This window comes from Scardinius erythrophthalmus, assembly GCF_964197995.2.
Source record: "Scardinius erythrophthalmus genome assembly, chromosome: 12".
In the NCBI taxonomy this organism is placed as follows: domain Eukaryota; kingdom Metazoa; phylum Chordata; class Actinopteri; order Cypriniformes; family Leuciscidae; genus Scardinius; species Scardinius erythrophthalmus.
This window is the reverse complement of record NC_138232.1, coordinates 39,462,753-39,481,053: the sequence shown is the minus strand read 5'-3', so window position 1 is coordinate 39,481,053 and position 18,301 is coordinate 39,462,753. Positions and strand designations below refer to the sequence as shown.

Below are 18,301 nucleotides of genomic sequence, written 5' to 3'. Positions count from 1 at the left end.
TGTAAAGTAACAAAATTTAAATAATGAGTCAATACATCATATAACCTTCTTGTTGCTGGGATTCTTTGACGCATTTATGGTGTGAGAGTGGCAGAGGTAAGTTGTCACGATGAGCGAGAAAGGTGAAGCCGCTTGAGATCCTTTCCATTTAAGCTAACTGGTTATATCTCCAGTGAATTAATAAAATATTGCATTTACATGCTCGGATGACATCATTTTTGGATTTCCTTGTGTGCCGCGAAAGATATTCATCTGCAATGTCACAGAACCGAAGCACAACCAAAACAATGTTCTTCCGCAAATTTTTTTTTTTAAGGGCCAAAATACTTGCATAGCTTGGAAGCTTGTTTCCGCCACTGAATAATAAATAAATAATAATTGCGACTTTTTATCTCACAATTCTGACTTTTTTTCCTCACAATTGCGAGATATGAAGTCAGAATTGCACGATATAAAGTCGCAATTGCGAGAAAAAAGTCCGAATTCTGACTTTATAACACGCAATTCTGACTTTATAACACGCAATTGCGACTTTATTTCACACAATTCTGACTTCATATCTCGCAATTCTGAGGAATAAAGTCAGAATTGCGAGATGTAAATTCGCAATTTTGAGATAAAAAGTCGCAATTATCTTTTAAAATGTTTTATTTTGTGGCGGAAACAAGCTTCCATATAGTGTACCTTTAAGAGAGTTAACTTTCTTAAAAGGATAGCTCACCCAAAAATGAAAATATTGTCATCAACCCTCAAGTTGTTCTAAACCTGTATGAATTTCTTTCTTCTGCTGAACACAAAAGAAGATATTTTGAGGAATATGGGTAACCAAACAGTTTATGGGGCCCATTGACTTCCATGGTATGACAACATTTATTTATGGAAGTCAAGGGGGTCCATCAACTGTTGGTTACCAACATTCTTCAAAATATCTTCTTTTGTGTTCAGCAGAAGAAAGAAACTCATACAGGTTTGGAAAAAATGTAGGGTGAGTAAATGATGACAGAATTTTCATTTTTTGTGAACTAGAGTTTATTTTCAACAGGTACAAGTGCTGAAGAAATGTCCATATGAATGGTTCACCAGCTTGTTAAATTGTTAAATAATCTTTTAGATAAATTACAAACATTTCAATAATAGTCAGTTTCACAAATCACAATTAATATGTCATTTATAATAATAATAATTATACAACAATTTATTTGTAATTAAATAGTTTAAGATAAATTATAGCCTGTTCCACCGAGGGCACTTTTATTTGTATCCTGACAGGGGTGAATTTTGTTTTCTTGTCCCAGAGGGGAATTTAGTTATAATTGTTTGTTATTTATGTAAATAAGCCGAACCGTAGCCATAGGGATGCTTCGAAGCAACACCAGCATAAAATCATTAATATTCATGAGGACACCTTCCTAATAGGCAAGTTACGGAGCAATGGCAGCACGACCTAATTAATATTCATGAGCCAGGCGGTAGCATCAGTAGTTGGTTCGTCCCGTCCCGGTGTGAGGCGGTGCTGTCGGCGAGAGCACATATGCCTTCACACTTACACACTCTTCTGAACATCACACACACCGAAACTACCCCTGGATTCACCTGGCTGAAGAGGTAAGATCATTGCTGTGGGTTTCCTTACAGCCAATGTGCAGAATGTGGCAATGTTTACGAGCAGAACCGCGTATTAAAGATAACTTACGCTCGTTACTGAGTTTGAGAAAAAGTTGTTTCAGGAGATTGTTCTCCTTGATGTGTTATAATTTTTTCATTGTTTTTAAAACGTGGTTGCCTGTGGCTTTGTCTGTTTTAAATCTGTTTATTCACGTTACAATTAATAACACTGATTGTTTGAAGATGTAATTGTTGTGGTGTAAATAGTAATGTAAGTCCAGATCACTAGAGGGCGATAGCGAGTCAACAGTTATTATAATTCTAAGCATTGTATTGGATTGATCTCCTGTCATGATTTATAATTAGTCTGCATTTGTTATGCTTATGTTTAATTTATCCTTAATAAACGTTGTACCCTGCATATAAATTATTTGTATTCTTAATTAAGTTTTGAAGTATTATGTAGGTGGCTTTTGGATGGTTTGAATTGGAGACCTTTTATAATGGCAATCAGTAATTCTCCATGGCATGACTTGCACACTGAAAATGTAGTTTTATCAGTATGTCTAGACATGAACGGGCATTTTTCATCTTGCCAGCATAAGCTGGTTTTAGTTTAGGTGATATGCAGAGTTCCAGCATCACTCTTTCATTTTCATACATCTGGACAAACCACCCTCATATTTTCATTAATAACAGCATAACCTCTGGCCTTGTCATAATTACCTCTGCATGTGATTTGTCCCCTGGCCCTCTTCAGCTCGTACTGAAGTTATTTGTTATAGTGCATTCCATCATGCTTAAGAAACCTTATGAAATGTCTTGAGGAGCACATTTTACTTTCCTGTTTACTATTCAAACGAGAATTTGGAGCCTTTAGTTTTTGTTACGGCCATTCCATAGGGTTTTTTATTGGACAGTTTATACTGTATATGTTCCCATACAGACCAAAAATATGATTAATCAATAAATACGACCTGTTTTCCAAGAAGAGAAAGACTGTAAATTTCAAATGCATTCATTTGCTAAACGGTGTGAATAAATTTTCTCACATAGCAAAAAAGATACAAATGAGATTGTTGACTTGCAGTAAGAGGATAGAGCTATAAATTAATGTGATTACAGCAGCTCAGATTTTTGTTTTCTTGGAAAATTTGAGCATATTTTGAGACATTATTGAGATCTCTTCTGAAACGCTATTAAAGACACGTGATATTCATGCACTCTTTTTTTTCTCAGGCAGGAGGAGACTTCATTGAAACTCTATTTTTTTTCCTCTCTATTTAATCTCATTGCTGTGTAGGAGACAGAACCGGTAATAAGGGATTTGTGATTTTTAATGAATAAAATCCGACTGAACAAAACACACTATCACATCATGTGTGTAAAACTTAGCTATTAGTATATGCTTTTCAAATGCTAATCGGCGGCTGTGGTTTAAAATGAATATGTGTGCATCTCACTAGTAATCAGCTGTAATCTGGGTTAGTACAGGGGTTACCCGGATAAAGAAAACCCCAGTTACCATATTCCCCAATGGCTGTGAGCACCATTCCAGCTGTTATCAAACATTTAGAGCTGCATTTTAAAAGTCTGTCACATGAATTATTGCTGCGGCAAGAACAAAATCATGAATGTTTCATGCTGGGATGAATGAACAGAACTGACCCAATAGTCAAGCTATCGAATGATGACAACAAACCTAAATTTACCCGCTTTAGGCTAAATGTCTTAAGAAATGTTCATGGTTAGTTTTTGATGCATTTAGTAAATGTATGCACTATGCAATTAATATTTAATGTTTTAATTCTAAACAAATATTTTTAAATTGATGTTAAATCATCATCACCCCATTCCTAGCCTTATTGTGAACAATTCATCAGTGCATATATTATACTCCAATCGATTTCTGAAGGAAAAAATTCAGTCCAACATTTCTCTTATTGAATATCAAGAAATATGTCACATAACGGAAGCAAAATAGGTCAAACTAGGCGAGTAAAATTTGTGAACAAATTTTGATTTTGACTTGAGAAAGTCTATAGCCTGAAAGTTTGAAGTAGCTTTAAGTGTGAAATAGTTTGAACGTTTAGATAGATTAGAAATACTAGATGTATAGATGGATTGATTGATTGATTGATTGATTGATTATTTGATTGATTGATTATTTGATTGATTGATGTATAGATGGATGGATGGAAAGATAGATGGATTGATTGATTGATTATTTGATTAATGGATGGATGGTTGGTTGTTTGGATGGAAATATGGATGGATGGAAAGATAGATGGATGATAGATGGATTGATTGATTGATTATTTGATTAATGGATGGATGGTTGGTTGTTTGGATGGAAAGATGGATGGATGGATAGATGGATGATGGATGGATTCATTGATTATTTGATTAATGGATGGATGGATGGTTGGTTGTTTGGATGGAAAGATGGATGGATGGATAGATGGATTGATTGATTGATTATTTGATTGATGGATGGATGGTTGGTTGGATGGAAAGATGGATGAATGGATTAATTATTAGAAATATTAGAAATAATGGAAGCTTACATAAATTTAAAGGGATTCAATAACACAGGTGGTTGCTGCTACTAAGCAATAGCGCTAGTGATGCTTGCCTTAATGAATCAATAGTTTCACAACTTGTTTCATTAAAGGTACAATATGTAAGAATTTTGTATAAAAAATATCCAGAAACCACTTGCACAGTGTTATATATTTCTTTCAATTGTGTACTTACATTATCCTAAATGTTTCCAATCATTTGTAAATTCAGAGAAATTCACAATTTTAAATAGTGCCGTCCCTTTTCACTTGTCGCCTGTAAATGACGTAATATCCGCGTTATCCCTGGTTTCCGCATGTACTGCTATAGTAGCCATTGCGACAGATGTGGGCAACTGCGTTACGTCTATAGCGGCACGCTCACGCTGTTGTTGTTTCGTTCAAACATTATGGATGATGGCAAGCAGACTTTGGGACAAAAGGAGAACTAAAACAAGGATCAATATCGGCGTGGCGTTTCCGAGATGCAGAGAGCTTCAAGGCGAACTTTGACTTGACAGAGACCCTGCTCTTGCATGTACTTTATTAGACAGGTGAGCAAATGTACATAAAACAAATCAATGTTATATAGCTCAACATGATGAAATGTTAGAATATGATCAGTATGTTATTCTAATGTTGATCTGGCTTACTGCTAGTCTCATACAGACAGACTAACTAACACATAGAATAACATTATAACTTTCAACACACTCAAATCCAGTTTAGTGTGATAGTGTAGACCAAGTGAAACAGCGCTGCGTTACCTCACAAGTTTAATTCGTCTAATAAACTGACACGTGTTGGTAGTAGGGTTGGGCGGTATTACGGTAATATCGGATACCGCGGGATCTTAAAATAGCACCGGTATCAGTTTCAATACCGTCATTACCGGCACTTATATAGCCTATAATATATATAATTTATTTATTGTCTAAAAATGCTTGTGTGGTTGCAGTTTGGTAATATTTTTGGTTCCAGCCAAATGAGAAGGGAGAGGCGGTAAATACTGACGAGGCAATTTGTAAATTGTGCCATAAAAAGGTGACCGCGAGAGATGTAAACACCTCTAACCTAAAGTCACATCTCCGAAACTACCACCCACTCACTACTGCCAGGATGCATTTTGTTCTCGAGTTCATTAAATAAGCGCATTAAGTTTCGTATTTGTTAAAATATTATAATGTTATTTTTTCCATCTTTGTTGATTATGAAAAGTGAACAGCACAAATAAGATGGGATGCATCGGGATGCATCAGACGATTTGACCACTTCAATAAATTTCGTTTTGTAAAAGGCCTCTTTAAAACGAATTTCGTTTTGTATAAATTGTATCTTAATTTTAATAAAATTTTCATCAATCAAATTGCCTGGATTTAATATAATCATGACATGATGGGCGCTGGCATGCCACGGTCACTTGCATTGAAATCTCATAAATTAACCAAAACTCAGAGATGGCGATCGTCAATTTCTTTAAACAAAACAATTCAAAACGAAAAGAAATATAGGGTAGGCTACTCTCTGATTAATCCATGATGTGCATTTTTCTCTATAGCGTTCACAGAGGTTCACAGACGATTGATGCCGATCGTCAATTTCTTTAAACGAAACAATTCAAAACGAAAAGAAAAAGGCCACTTTGATTATTTAATCCATGATGTGCATTTCTCTCTAGGCGCGTTCATACAGAGATGCGATCATCAATTTCAGTAAACGAAACCATACAAAACGAAAAGAAAAGAAATAGACTAGCCTACTCTCTGTAATCCATGATGTGCATTTCTCTCTATCGTTCACTATGGAGATGGCGATCGTCAATTTCTTTAAACGAAACATTTCAAAACGAAAATAAATCTGATTGATCAATGATGTGCATTTCTCTCTATAGGCGCGTTCACTACAGAGATGGCGATCGTCAACTTCATCTTTGCAGAAAAGTTTTATTAATAAAAATCAATGGACACGCGTCACCGGATTACGAAGGCACTTCTTGCTTGTTGCACGCACACAGATATTATGTTGAATAATGGTGGGCTCGGGCTCATAATAACAATGCCGTCGGCCCAGGGCCGGAGTGGGGCCACTTTTCAGCCCGGGAGTTTCAGGCCCAAGACCGGCCCACTTTTTCCATGGTGGAATTCCAAATTAGCACTTTTTTAAAATTGGATAAATGAAGCAACAGTTCAGCTCGTACTATTGTGTAGTTAGTATTAATACCATGGGTTAACAAATAATGTAAAGGTTAAATAATAATTCACTTAGACTTTATAAGAAGCATAAGAAGCAATTGCAACTTTTTCACACAATTCTGACGTTATATTTCGCAATTCTGACTTTATATTTCGCAATTGTGACTTTATAACACGCAATTGCTACTTTATATCACACAATTCTGACTTTATATCTTGCAGTTCTGACTTTATAAGCAATTGCGACTTTATTTCACACAGTTCTGACTTTATAATTTGCAATTCTGACTTTATAACACGTTTTATGATTTTATATCACACAATTCTGACTCTATATGCAGTTCTGACTTTATAAGCAATTGCGACTTTATCACGCAATTCTGACTTTATATTTCGCAATTGTGACTTTATAACACGTTTTATGACTTTATATCACACAATTCTGAGCTATATCTTGCAGTTCTGACTTTATAAGCAATTGCGACTTTATTTCAGGCAGTTCTGATTTTACATCTTGCAATTCTGACTTTATAAGAAGCAATTGCGACTTTATATCACGCAATTCTGACTCTATATCTCACAATTCTTTATAACACGCAATTGCAACTTTATTTCAGGCAATTCTGACTTAATATCTCACAATTCTGACTTTTTAACACGCAATTGCGACTTTATTTCAGGCAATTCTGACTTTATATCTCGCAATTCTGAGAAAAAAAGTCAGAATTGCCAGATGTAAACTCGAGATAAAAAGTCGCAATTATCTTTTAAAATGTTTTATTCTGTGGCGGAAACAAAGCTTCCATAGCTTACCTCCTGGCCTCTTCCTCCCATCCATCCTCCCTGACGCGTACCGTTACGGCCGGCCCAGCTATCAGTAGGCGCCGGCGGAGCCGCGGTAGCCTCTCTGAGAAAACGTTTTGAAAAGACGGGCTATGGACCCAACCATTTCTATAGGAGGGGAGGGGAGAACTCCCTCACATGGTACAACCCATGCTGAGTTGCGCGCTGTGGTGGCAGAATGCGGAACGTGTGTATCCTAATGTAACTAATGTGACATTGAAATGTAAAAAAAATAATAAAAAAAAATTCCTCGACCGGCCCAAAAGTGAAGCGGCCCACCGGGAATACTCCCGATTCTCCCGATTACCCACTCCGGGCCTGCGTCGGCCGGACTCAGACACAACGTGCACGGCTTGATTTTATTTTTTTTTTATTTTTTTTGATCTGGCATTCAGTTTCTGAACGGTGTAGGCACAAGCCAACAGTTTGGTGACGCCATCTGAGCCCATTATGTCATAATTTTTAATTAGTCACGGTAATACCGTATACCAGGTAAAATAGGGAGGAGGTTTGACGGTATCAAAATTCCAATACCGCCCAAGCCTAGTTGGTAGTAATTCAGCTCTTGCGGGTGAGTTAGTTCGGTAGAAGGAAATGTCCTCATTCCTTTATATCCGCAGGACTCGCATGTAGTGCTGATATCTGTCTCTATTAGCAATCACGCCCTGCTTCATACCACAGTCGTGTTAAAAAACATCAATGTTGTCGACACCGATAGCCTCGTGGTCAGCACGCCGACATATAGCGCCGTTGTGCATCGGGCAACCCGAGTTCAAATTCCGGCTCGTGGACCTTTCCCGATCCCGTCCCCCGTCTCTCTCCCACCTCGCTTCCTGTCCACTCTATACTATCCTATCACAATAAAGGCAAAAATCACCAAAACACACAAAAAAAAACATGAATGTTTTCACTCATCCATAAACATTATTAGATCCATGAGCATGACAGCAAGTTCCATGATTCCGCTTATTCACTGCGTCATCAATCTACACATTTGTTATTGTAAGAGGTTAGCGACCCCTAGCTGCAAATTGTTTTTTTACATATTGTAGCTTTAACGCAAGCGTCACTAGCAAGAACCTTTAAACTAAAAAGTTTACTTGGTGCTGTCAGAAAGTTGCTCTATGACCCTTGTAGAGTCTGGGCGATTCTGACAGGTCACCATTGAAATGTGATACCAAAGTAGAGAGTTCCCTCTGTCAGCTCAATTAGTCTCCTCGACATGACCCTTCAACCCCATTCTGTCAGCCCTCGCTCTCTGTTTCTCTCATGTCTGGCTTCGGCAAGTCACTAGAGTGGAGACTGTGTGCAATTTGAGAAACGCAAACCTTGCAGAGTTGGACAAGGACATGGAGGAAAACTTGCTCTCTGAAAGTGTTCGTAACCTCAAGGTTGTTTCAGAGAGCCAGCCGAACCCTGGTGTCTTGATTTAAATTATCATTCAGCAGCTGCCAGTCCATTAGCTGTCCCAGACACACTTATTTTATGTGGAATCAATCAGAAATGCCCTGAGCTCAGGGCACAAGACACAAGACTTGAGGAGAATTTCCTTGAAGTGGATGTCCACTCTTCTCAGGTGAATAGAAGGGAATCTGAATTAGAATGAGGTGTGGATTTGAAGGTATGATTAAAAACTGTAACACCATATATCGCCGACACAATATCTTGAGATTGTTTTCGCAGGAAACTTTGAAGTTGAACCTGCACCTCAAATTGTTCACTAAAATGGACCAGTCAACTTTAAGCTTGAAGCTAAACTTCAACGATAATGGTTGTTTTAAAAGAATATATATGTTAGAAACATTATATATTAACATTATACACTACCGTTTAAAATATTTTTTTACATTTGCCTCATATGCTCTCCAAGGCTGGCATATATTTGATCCAAAATACAAAAACAGTAAAATTGTGAAAAATTATTACAATTTAAAAACAGTTTTCTATTTTAATATATTGCATATTGATGTAATTTATGATCTGTCAGAAATCATTATAATATGCTGATTTGGTGCTCAAGAAACATTTCTGATTATTATCAATGTTGAAAACAGTTGTGCTGTTTAATAGATATATTTTGGGGAAACTCTAAGTATAAAACTCTAAGTATTAAATAAATTAATTAAATTACTAGATGTATCTTCTTTTTCTGGTCATGTTGTAAAAAAATTAATTAGTAACAAAATATTTTCAAGAAAAAAAATTGTCTTTGTAATAATATGTCTATACTGGTCAGGTTTCACTTGGAAATAAATTACATTACAGTATTTAAATAGTTATAAACCAGAGACCAGAATACTGCTATATTCACACTGTACGCCTTAATGCTCATTTCTAGAAAAATGGCAGTAATTCAAAACATTTTGTGAAGTTTTGCTTAAAACATGTGAAAGCCCAATATTTCTGGTGCTGTCAATCTCCAAATATGACAAAAAAGCAACATAAAAGTATAATTTCTACTCATAAACCACGTAAATTTCTCTCTTGACCTCACACAGAGGATTATAGTTCTGTATATATAAATATAAAAGTCTTTCATGATACTGTTATAGTTCATTTTGCCATCATGACTTGCCCTGGTCACTTTTTTTTTTTAACTTTCATTGTATGGAAAATGGCTGTAATATCATTAAAAAAATTGTTTGTCTAAATAAAATATTCAGTAATCTCTTAAAAATGCTTTATGAAATGGTAGCTTCTGAAGTGAAGGACATTTAGGAAATTTTTCTTAAAAACAGGACAATTGATTTGAATTTTTGCAGTGTACATGAACGTGATCAGTAGTCAATGCCTCCGTGCCAACTCATTTATCAAGGTCATTGTTTTGCTTTACACTAAAACTACTAAAGTTAATGAATATGCTTCCTACAGAACTATGCATGAGTACCCTGGTAAATATTCATGTGGAACAACGTAGAGAATGATTATGCTTGGGACTCAAAATAAGGTATAAGATGTGATCAGTGCAATCAGAATGTATTATTCATTCAATTGTTCAGCTAGATGTGCAATTATCAAGAAACTTGAGTATACGAAAAAAGAAACCGCTAGAGTGCACTTACGGTACCAGCCCAACATTACCTGACTGAATCTGTGTTTCTCATGATCTTAAAGACTTATGCCTAAATGTTTGAAATTAGCTTTGTAGACAAATATAAATTGTGGCAACATATAAATAGTTTTACGAAACTACAATTATTATTATTTTTGGACAAGGAATTGGACAAGATTTGTGAGTTTTGCTAGACTTATCTCTGCGTTGAACAGTTATGTGTGTGTGTAACATAGCAGGTGTGCTTTTAATATAAAGTAGTTAGTGCATGATTGGGTTTAAGTGAAGCTGCCACAGTAAAGGTTGAGGTCAGGTTAATCAAGTCAGTGAAGACTGAACCAAATTAGAACCATAATTATCCTAGAAATGGTAATTTTTGTTGATTACAGTGGGGGAAAAAATACAGTAATTCCACCATTTAATTAGCCTATAGGCCTAAGCTTAAAACAAGCGAAAATATCTGCGTAGAACAAGACAAAATACGTTTGGTAAGATTTGATTTAAAATGTAAGACTTTTTGGTGAACAAGGGCTGTTGAGCTCCAAAAAAGAGGAAAGTATAAATCAATGAAAGAATTAGAGTAAGAAGTAAGGAATAATTGATGATTGAGTGTTTGGTAGCAGCGTCTTTACTAATAATAGCTGTTAACTCTTCTACTGCTAATAATTTCTACTAAATAAAAACGAAAATCGAAGGTAAGGTAAGGTAAGGTTTCCATTAGTCTTCAAATTGCGCAAATTGAAATTGCGAATTGAAAATGCGCTCAATGGAAACACGTCAATTTCGCAAAAACTCCCATTTATCGCAAAAAAGTTTTTACACTCGCATGAGGTGGTTTTTCAGGCAATTCGAAAAATAAATATTTTGCAAAACTGCAATGGAAAACTGCATTTACAGTCACCTGACGTAGACGACGCGGTATGTTTGGACTGAATACGACACAGAGTTCTTTATTAAATACATAAAAGACAGAAGAATTACAGGAATACTTCTAAACCTCAAAGAAATGCCACAATCAAGACCTTGAAGCAGATATGCTCTCAAGTATAAGGGTCTTTCCTTGCCATTAATGATTGGATAACAACACACATAGGCCTACGTCTCCTTTGATTAATAATAATGGCCAGTGCGGTGGCTGAGATATACATAAACCTACCAATGTCTGTTGCCATGATTATTGGTATGACTTATCGCGCGAGAAAAAAATTAAGTTTAGTCGCATAACATCGGTTAATGGTAACGCCGTCATTTCACAATAGTTTTTTGTCGACATTTAGAAAAAATCGCAAATTTTTTGCGCAAATCTGTAATGGAAACGCGCCTACTGATAGGCCACGCACGGACACGGGCCGTAAACATTCTTAGAAACGTTTGGGATAATGTAAGGACACAAATCAACAAAATATACAACATTGTTCTAATGGTTTTTGGATATTTTAATCCAAAAATCTCAGTGTGCCTTTAACTGTTTTACTGCTAATAACAATTCTACAGAATAAGTGTGTGTATAGTGTCTAATATACCCTCTCTTGCTTCTCTTCCTCCTCACCTGCTCTTCTTTCTTCCAACCTCAGCATTCTTTTACAGTAATCTAAACCACTAGCTGAGCTCTAAACCTCAGGTTAGACCGAAAACACATCACCCTATACTAGCGCCACTGTTCTCCACTTCAGCTGGCATCGCTTGTGGTCGGGAAGTGGAAGGAGGATGGAGAAAAGATGGATTGGGGAAAAACTGGATGGAGACCCACACCTGTGATGAGGAACTGGGGGTTTTCCATATATCGGTTGAGACGGTGAATGCATGAATTGGGCCGGAGGATCTGTGTTGTTAGGGGTCGTTTGTGAGAAGCTGATTGGAGAAAACCACAGAAGCTCTTGCAGCGAGACACTGCCAAGCTTGTGTGAAATGGCTGGGTCAAGCTAAATGTTTTAAATATTAAAGCAAATATTGCTGTTCCCAAGGCCCCGGCCGCACAGTGACGCCTCTGTCCGGCACAAGAGAGTCATTGATGCCTCTGGCCGAGGTGGGGTGTGTTGTGTTTTATGGGGGTCTGTGCACCTCGATTCTGGGTTAGTCAAACAAGCAGGTCTTTTTCAAGAGGAAAGTGTTTATGTAAGGCACGGTAGCTTTCTTTCTCCCTATCTGTCAATCCATTTGGTTAGTGTAGAGGTTTTTTTTAAGCTACTGCCTTAAATGGGAAATACCAAAAATCTAATTTGCATATAAAATTTTGGGGGGACCTGCTTGCTTTTTGCACTTTCCATATGCATGTGAATCTTAGAGTGCATGTTTCCTGTGAAGTGTTATGTAAACATTTGTTTTCAAGGGTGCTTTACAAATGAAGTTATGCTACTTACCCTATTGGGAGTAGCTAAAAAAAATCTATAATATATATGTTAGAACGTTATGGGTAATTATTAATTACGTTTGCTTAGGCAGAGTTTTAACAAACCCTTAAAGGGTTAGTTCACCCAAAAATGATTATTTTCATAATTTACTCACCCTATCGTTCCAAACCCGTAAGACTTTCGTTCATCTTCGGAAAACAAATGAAGATCTTTTTGATGAAATTTGAGAGATTTCTGAACTTAAGTTGGAGATGTTGGAAATATTTTTTTGCGCAAAGCACTCGCATCACTTCATGAAATTGAGGTTAAACCACTGGAGTCACATGGATTACTTTAATGATGTCTTTACTACCTTTCTGGGTCTTGAAAGTGGTAGTTGCGTCAATGGAGGGACAAATAGACGGTCAATGGAGGGACAGAAATCTCTCAGATTCATTTGTGTTCCGAAGTTGAACGAAACTCTTACGGGTTTGGAAAGACATGAGTGTGTAAATAATGACAGAATTTTCTTTTTTGGGTGAACTAACCCTTTAAACTTAACTCTAAGTCCTTAAAATCCCAGATTATTAGTGCTATGATGGACATATCAAATTGTCTGACACAAGGCCTGTTCACACCAAGAAAGATAACAACAATGATATTTATAACGACAACTACATTAGCGTCAATAACATTCAGTTTATTATAACCATGCGCTGCAGTTTTGCCGTCTGCCAGTCTAAATGTTTGAGCTCTTTATTGTCAGGTGGATTCTGATTGGCTGTCAATGTTTTTACCGTTAATCAGATGGAAAAAATGCTCTGAAAGTGATTCCAGCAGTATCGTTCCTCGGTCTCATTGTTGGTATAGTTGTGACTTCTCTATTCTATTGTTACAGTTTATCATCCCAGGTGTGAACAGCCCATTACAAATTTCATCATCCACCAGGTAAAAAATAAATAAATTCCCACAGATTTATATTGAAGTAGCCTATGTAAACAAGCCATGACCAGAATACCATAGATATGCCCTAGTAACCAAACCAGAACACCCTAGCCACTAGTAGTACTACCTGGAAATATACTAAAGGATTTAAAACACCTTCTGGCTTAATATTTGCCTCATCGAGCTTTATATATTGCCTTATTAAGTATTTTATTTGCACTGTAAGTGTTGTAGAGCTATAGTTTAACTCTAAACGTGTCTAATGCATTCCTTACAGATGTTATCGACTGCTGTCAGAGTGTGAATTGCAGTGAAACTTTCGACTCTGTGGTCGAGATTCACACTTTTGCCGTAGGTATTCCCATATTAATTTGTGAGTTGTTTTGACATTGTGGTGGTGTGTGATGAAGCCACAGAGATGAGTTGTGTTTTCTAGCAATGTGAAATAAATAGTTGATTAAGAATTTCTTGCACAATGAACATGCTGCATGAGATTTAAATTAATATTTTATCGTAACATGATTATTCTGGCATCATTTTTATTTATTCTGTCGAACAGACTGTTATTTTAATATCACTGAGATTTTGGTAATGTTTTGAATTAGTTTTATTTTTAAATTTTCTGATTTATTTTAATTGTATTGTAAGTTTTAGTAACTCTGTTGTGTGTTTTTTGTCATATTTATTACTAGTTTTGTTTTAAATGTCTATTATTACAAAAAAAATCCATTTGAATTTATTTTAGTATTAAATTAAACAAAATGAAAATAGGAAATGTGTACTTGGCAATCATAGCTGAAATAATCTTTTTAAAATATTTTATGAAATGCTTTTCCCCCCATTTTAGTTAACTATAATAACTAGAGATATGTCACATCTGCTAATTTCCTGACGTTTGACGTCATCGATGTCAAATCTTGCATATCTTGTCTACACAAAATAATTTAATTATTTATTAAAATTCAGTTTATTTTACAAATCTACCTCAAAAGACTTGAAATATAGTGTTCATGTTATATGCACTACTTTTATGATACTTCTGTGGTGCTTGACAACCCCTGGTCACGGTGTGTTTTCATTGCACAAAAGAGTCGTGTAAATGTTCTTCAGAGCATCTCCAAAGAAAGTCATATGAACTTTGAACGACATGAGGGTTAGTAAATGATGACAGAATTTTTACTTTGGGCGAACTGTTCTTTTAAATAAGATGTGAATCATACTCCCAGGCCATTTTTTCCCTTCCAAATGTGACATAAAGTTTCCTATGTGCATAAGAACACTAAGTTTAGTGTGAGCGAGGGCAGGAAAACTCTGCATCTGTTTTCATTGGGAGGAAAAACAGCGCTGTATTCATGACGTTCAAATAGCCCCAAACATCGTGAGTTCGATCCCAGGTCATGTGACCCATGAACTGTAGAGTTTCTGAAATCTCCAATCATTGTAATGCTCTTAATTAAGGCACTTAACCCCAGCTCGCCCCTGGAGGGGACGGTCCCTACTATTAGTGTACCCCAAATTGCTCTGAATGAATAGTATCTGTGCAACTGAGGTTATTTTGCTTGCTCTTCACCGCACGTTCACCTTCCCAGTCCACATTTGTCTCAATCCTACTGAAATTGGTTTAACATAACTCTTTCTACTGGGGCGTCTCACTGTTTTGTCTGTTTTTGGAGCGTTGCAAAGGAAGATGAATGGTGCTCTGGCTGATGGCTTTAAAGGTTAAGAAAATGTCAGAACAGCAGAGCTATTAGTCTCCCGGGCTCTGGTGGACCCTTGAAGGGGCCGTCGACTTCTTCCTGAGATGCGGGGTATGATCTATGTGCGCGGGTAATTGCTGTCATGTTTGTCGTGTCCGACAGGTCAGGCTGGGCCTTGTGCTCTTTTCTCCCATCAGCCATCTGGTTTCAGGACTGGCATTTCACTCTGTCACTTAGTTGGTGCAAGAACAATGGTGCAGGGCTGACACTAGTGATTATTTTGATAATCGATTAATATGCAGATTATTTTTTTGACAAATTGATTAATTGGATGAAAACAGCCATGCCGCTCTCACACCACACCATGTTCTCACACAGTGGAAATACATCGCGGAGCAGAGAGGACACTGACAACGCGCTGACAGACAGGACAGACCAGGTTACTTTTGATATGAAACAAAGTCTCAGCTTTGAAATTTGGTTATTTTTTAAAGAAATTTAAACAATAAATACCGGTTTGTGGCTCTTTAATGTGTCTGATAGATCGCTGTAGAGCCTCAGTTAAAGCTGCTCGTGAACCGATCATCTCTTCCTTCTAGGTAATTTATAGCCTCAAATAAACATTAAAGAACAAAGAACAAAGTTTTTCAAGTTCAAATCCTCCAACGTAATCTACTAACTGTCCTGACTGCTTTGTCAGACAAAAATGGCAGATTATGATTGGTCAGATCGCCTGTCAATCAAACTCCCTGCGAAGGGTCAATTCCACTGAATCTCTTTCTTTTTCAGAACATTGACTTCAACACCGTCTGAACAAGCCCGACATAGAAGTTACTCACCATAGAAGAGCACCAAAAAATAAGTTTGAGAACCACTGCAATTGACCCAGTTCATTTGCTGGCTTCCATGGCTGCAATACCCTGTGTTCGACCAACTGACTACCCGAGGTGTCGAAACACTATTGGATAAACTGGCAGTGGGCGGGATCACACAGACCTTCCGACATTGAACGCACATTTCAAAGTAGAATAATTGGCTGTAGCATTGCTTTTCTGAGAATCAAGTTTTTGAAATTAGCGTGTTTCCTAAATCTCTACAAACAAATCATGGTATTTTTATGCTTTAGTACAGTAAAAAAAAAAAAAATTACATACAGCACCTTTAACTCTTTCCCTGCCATTGACGGATATTTCCGTAATTTATGAGACAATGCTTCCCTGCCATTGACGGAATTTTCCGTCTATCCTTGTTTTCACTGTTATACGGGAAGCTATCACGCAACTTCTGAATGAGTACAGAATCTCCTGATCAAAACACAGGCAAAGAAGAAACAGAAACAATCGATAGAAGCATTGCTTATGCATGATGTAGTAGTCTTTGAATAATAAAAAAAGTTTTTTTGTTTTTTTTTTGTTCAGAATGTTGCTTTTTTTATGAAATTACCCACATTCAAGTGTGATAAAAAAAGAATGCATAGGATAAAACTAAAATCAGAGGCTTTGCTCTTTGGTTTTATATCTTGCATGTTCAGATATTCATACAACAAAATATTCAGGGGGCCATGAAACTCTGATGAAAATGATTAAAAACCCTGGCGGGGAAAGAGTTAATGTCTAACAAGAAATATTTTAGTCATAATTATTGCTGCCGTCTGGTTGCATGTACATGCTGAAGTCTGTGAAGGTTAACGGAAAGTGGAAATATTTGTGGACTTTTAAACATTTACAGATAAGGATACAACAGAGGAAATCGTGTCTCAAACGCATTAAACGGCACATGCATCCATCAAAGCAAATGAAAGGGCAAGTTGCATAAAACTCGACACTTTTAGTTGAGGTGCTTAATATGACACTCAAGTTTAGGGAAACGTTCTTGCCCTTTTCCCGCTGTAGCTCAGTGTGTGTTCTCCACCATATTTCAGAAATGTTTTGTCCATGGAAATGCGTCATTAAAGTGACATGACCGTTGGATGTTTCCCGTGCACAGTGAACAGATGCAATTAATCGATAATCAAAACCATTGTCGATTATTGATTATCATCGAATTTGTCAATGTTATGTTGCAGCTCTACATTGGTGGCAATGCATATTAATGGACAATCTGGTCCTTGTGTCATTATTATTGGCCTACGCAAAATATTTGACATGTTTTTGGGACGTTTGTTTGACTGTGTATGTTGTGAATACTAGTGCACAAAGAAGCCTTGATTCAGGTTTGAAGTCGTTGATGTTTCATGTCGTCAGTTGTGTAACACGTGACTGATCAAGTTGGGATTTCAGAGTTACAGCCCAGGAGAAAATATAAACTTAAAGTGAATAAAAAGTTAAATTAAGGTCTCATCCTGTTTCTCTTTCTCTCTATTTGGATTTAATGTACTTTATTAATGCTCTTGTGTGGAGATCAACCACTCTTTCTGTTTTGTCTGACAGGGGAATCTTCATTCTTGTTATTTTCTCTCATCTTTTTCTTCTCTCCTGTCTTTTTCTCTCCGCCTCGGAGGAATCATAGGCTGTAGTAGTAGTTACCACGTGAACATCTCTGTGTCTCAGGAGAGTGTTTTCCTCTCTGGCAGAGAGATCAGACCTGACTGAATCCCACCTGAGGCTTGAAGGATTCTCTAAATCGCACCATCATTCACTTTCTCCTCCTGTTTTTGTTTTGGTCGCTCTCCGGAGGATGATTTTATTGCTCAACAGTTGCTCTCTCACAGGAGACTTAAAGGAGATCACAGTTTTATTTACGTATCTACTTTATTTGGGATGTTTCACCTTAGGGGAAATAAATATAGATGCAAATGAGACAATCATTGACATTCAAGATTATAGATCTATAAAATCAATGCACTGCAAAAACTGTTTTTAGTCTTGTCAGTATTACTCTTCTTCTTTTATACTACTAAATGTTGTTGTATTTATTCATTTTGGTTAGAAACTTAATAGTAGGTATATTTTCTAAAAACAAATCTGTAGTCAATAATTTATGTCAGGGATTCCCAAACTTTTGTCTGCCAAACCCATTTGACCTACTTGAAGTTCCCCTGAGAGTTAAGGTTTCAATAATTCAACAACATTTGTTC

General features: G+C 36.7%; 1 protein-coding gene across 2 annotated transcripts in view; it reads left to right on the top strand.

Annotated features, from left to right (window-relative positions):
- Positions 1–1,494: 1,494 nt before the first annotated feature.
- Positions 1,495–18,301, top strand: part of sema5bb (sema domain, seven thrombospondin repeats (type 1 and type 1-like), transmembrane domain (TM) and short cytoplasmic domain, (semaphorin) 5Bb) — a 68,269-nt gene continuing 51,462 nt past the window's right edge. For both annotated transcript variants that reach the window (XM_081380860.1, XM_081380862.1), the window contains exon 1: positions 1,495–1,605. The gene's annotated coding sequence lies outside the window, so the exon portion shown is untranslated. The remainder of the gene's footprint in view (positions 1,606–18,301) is intronic.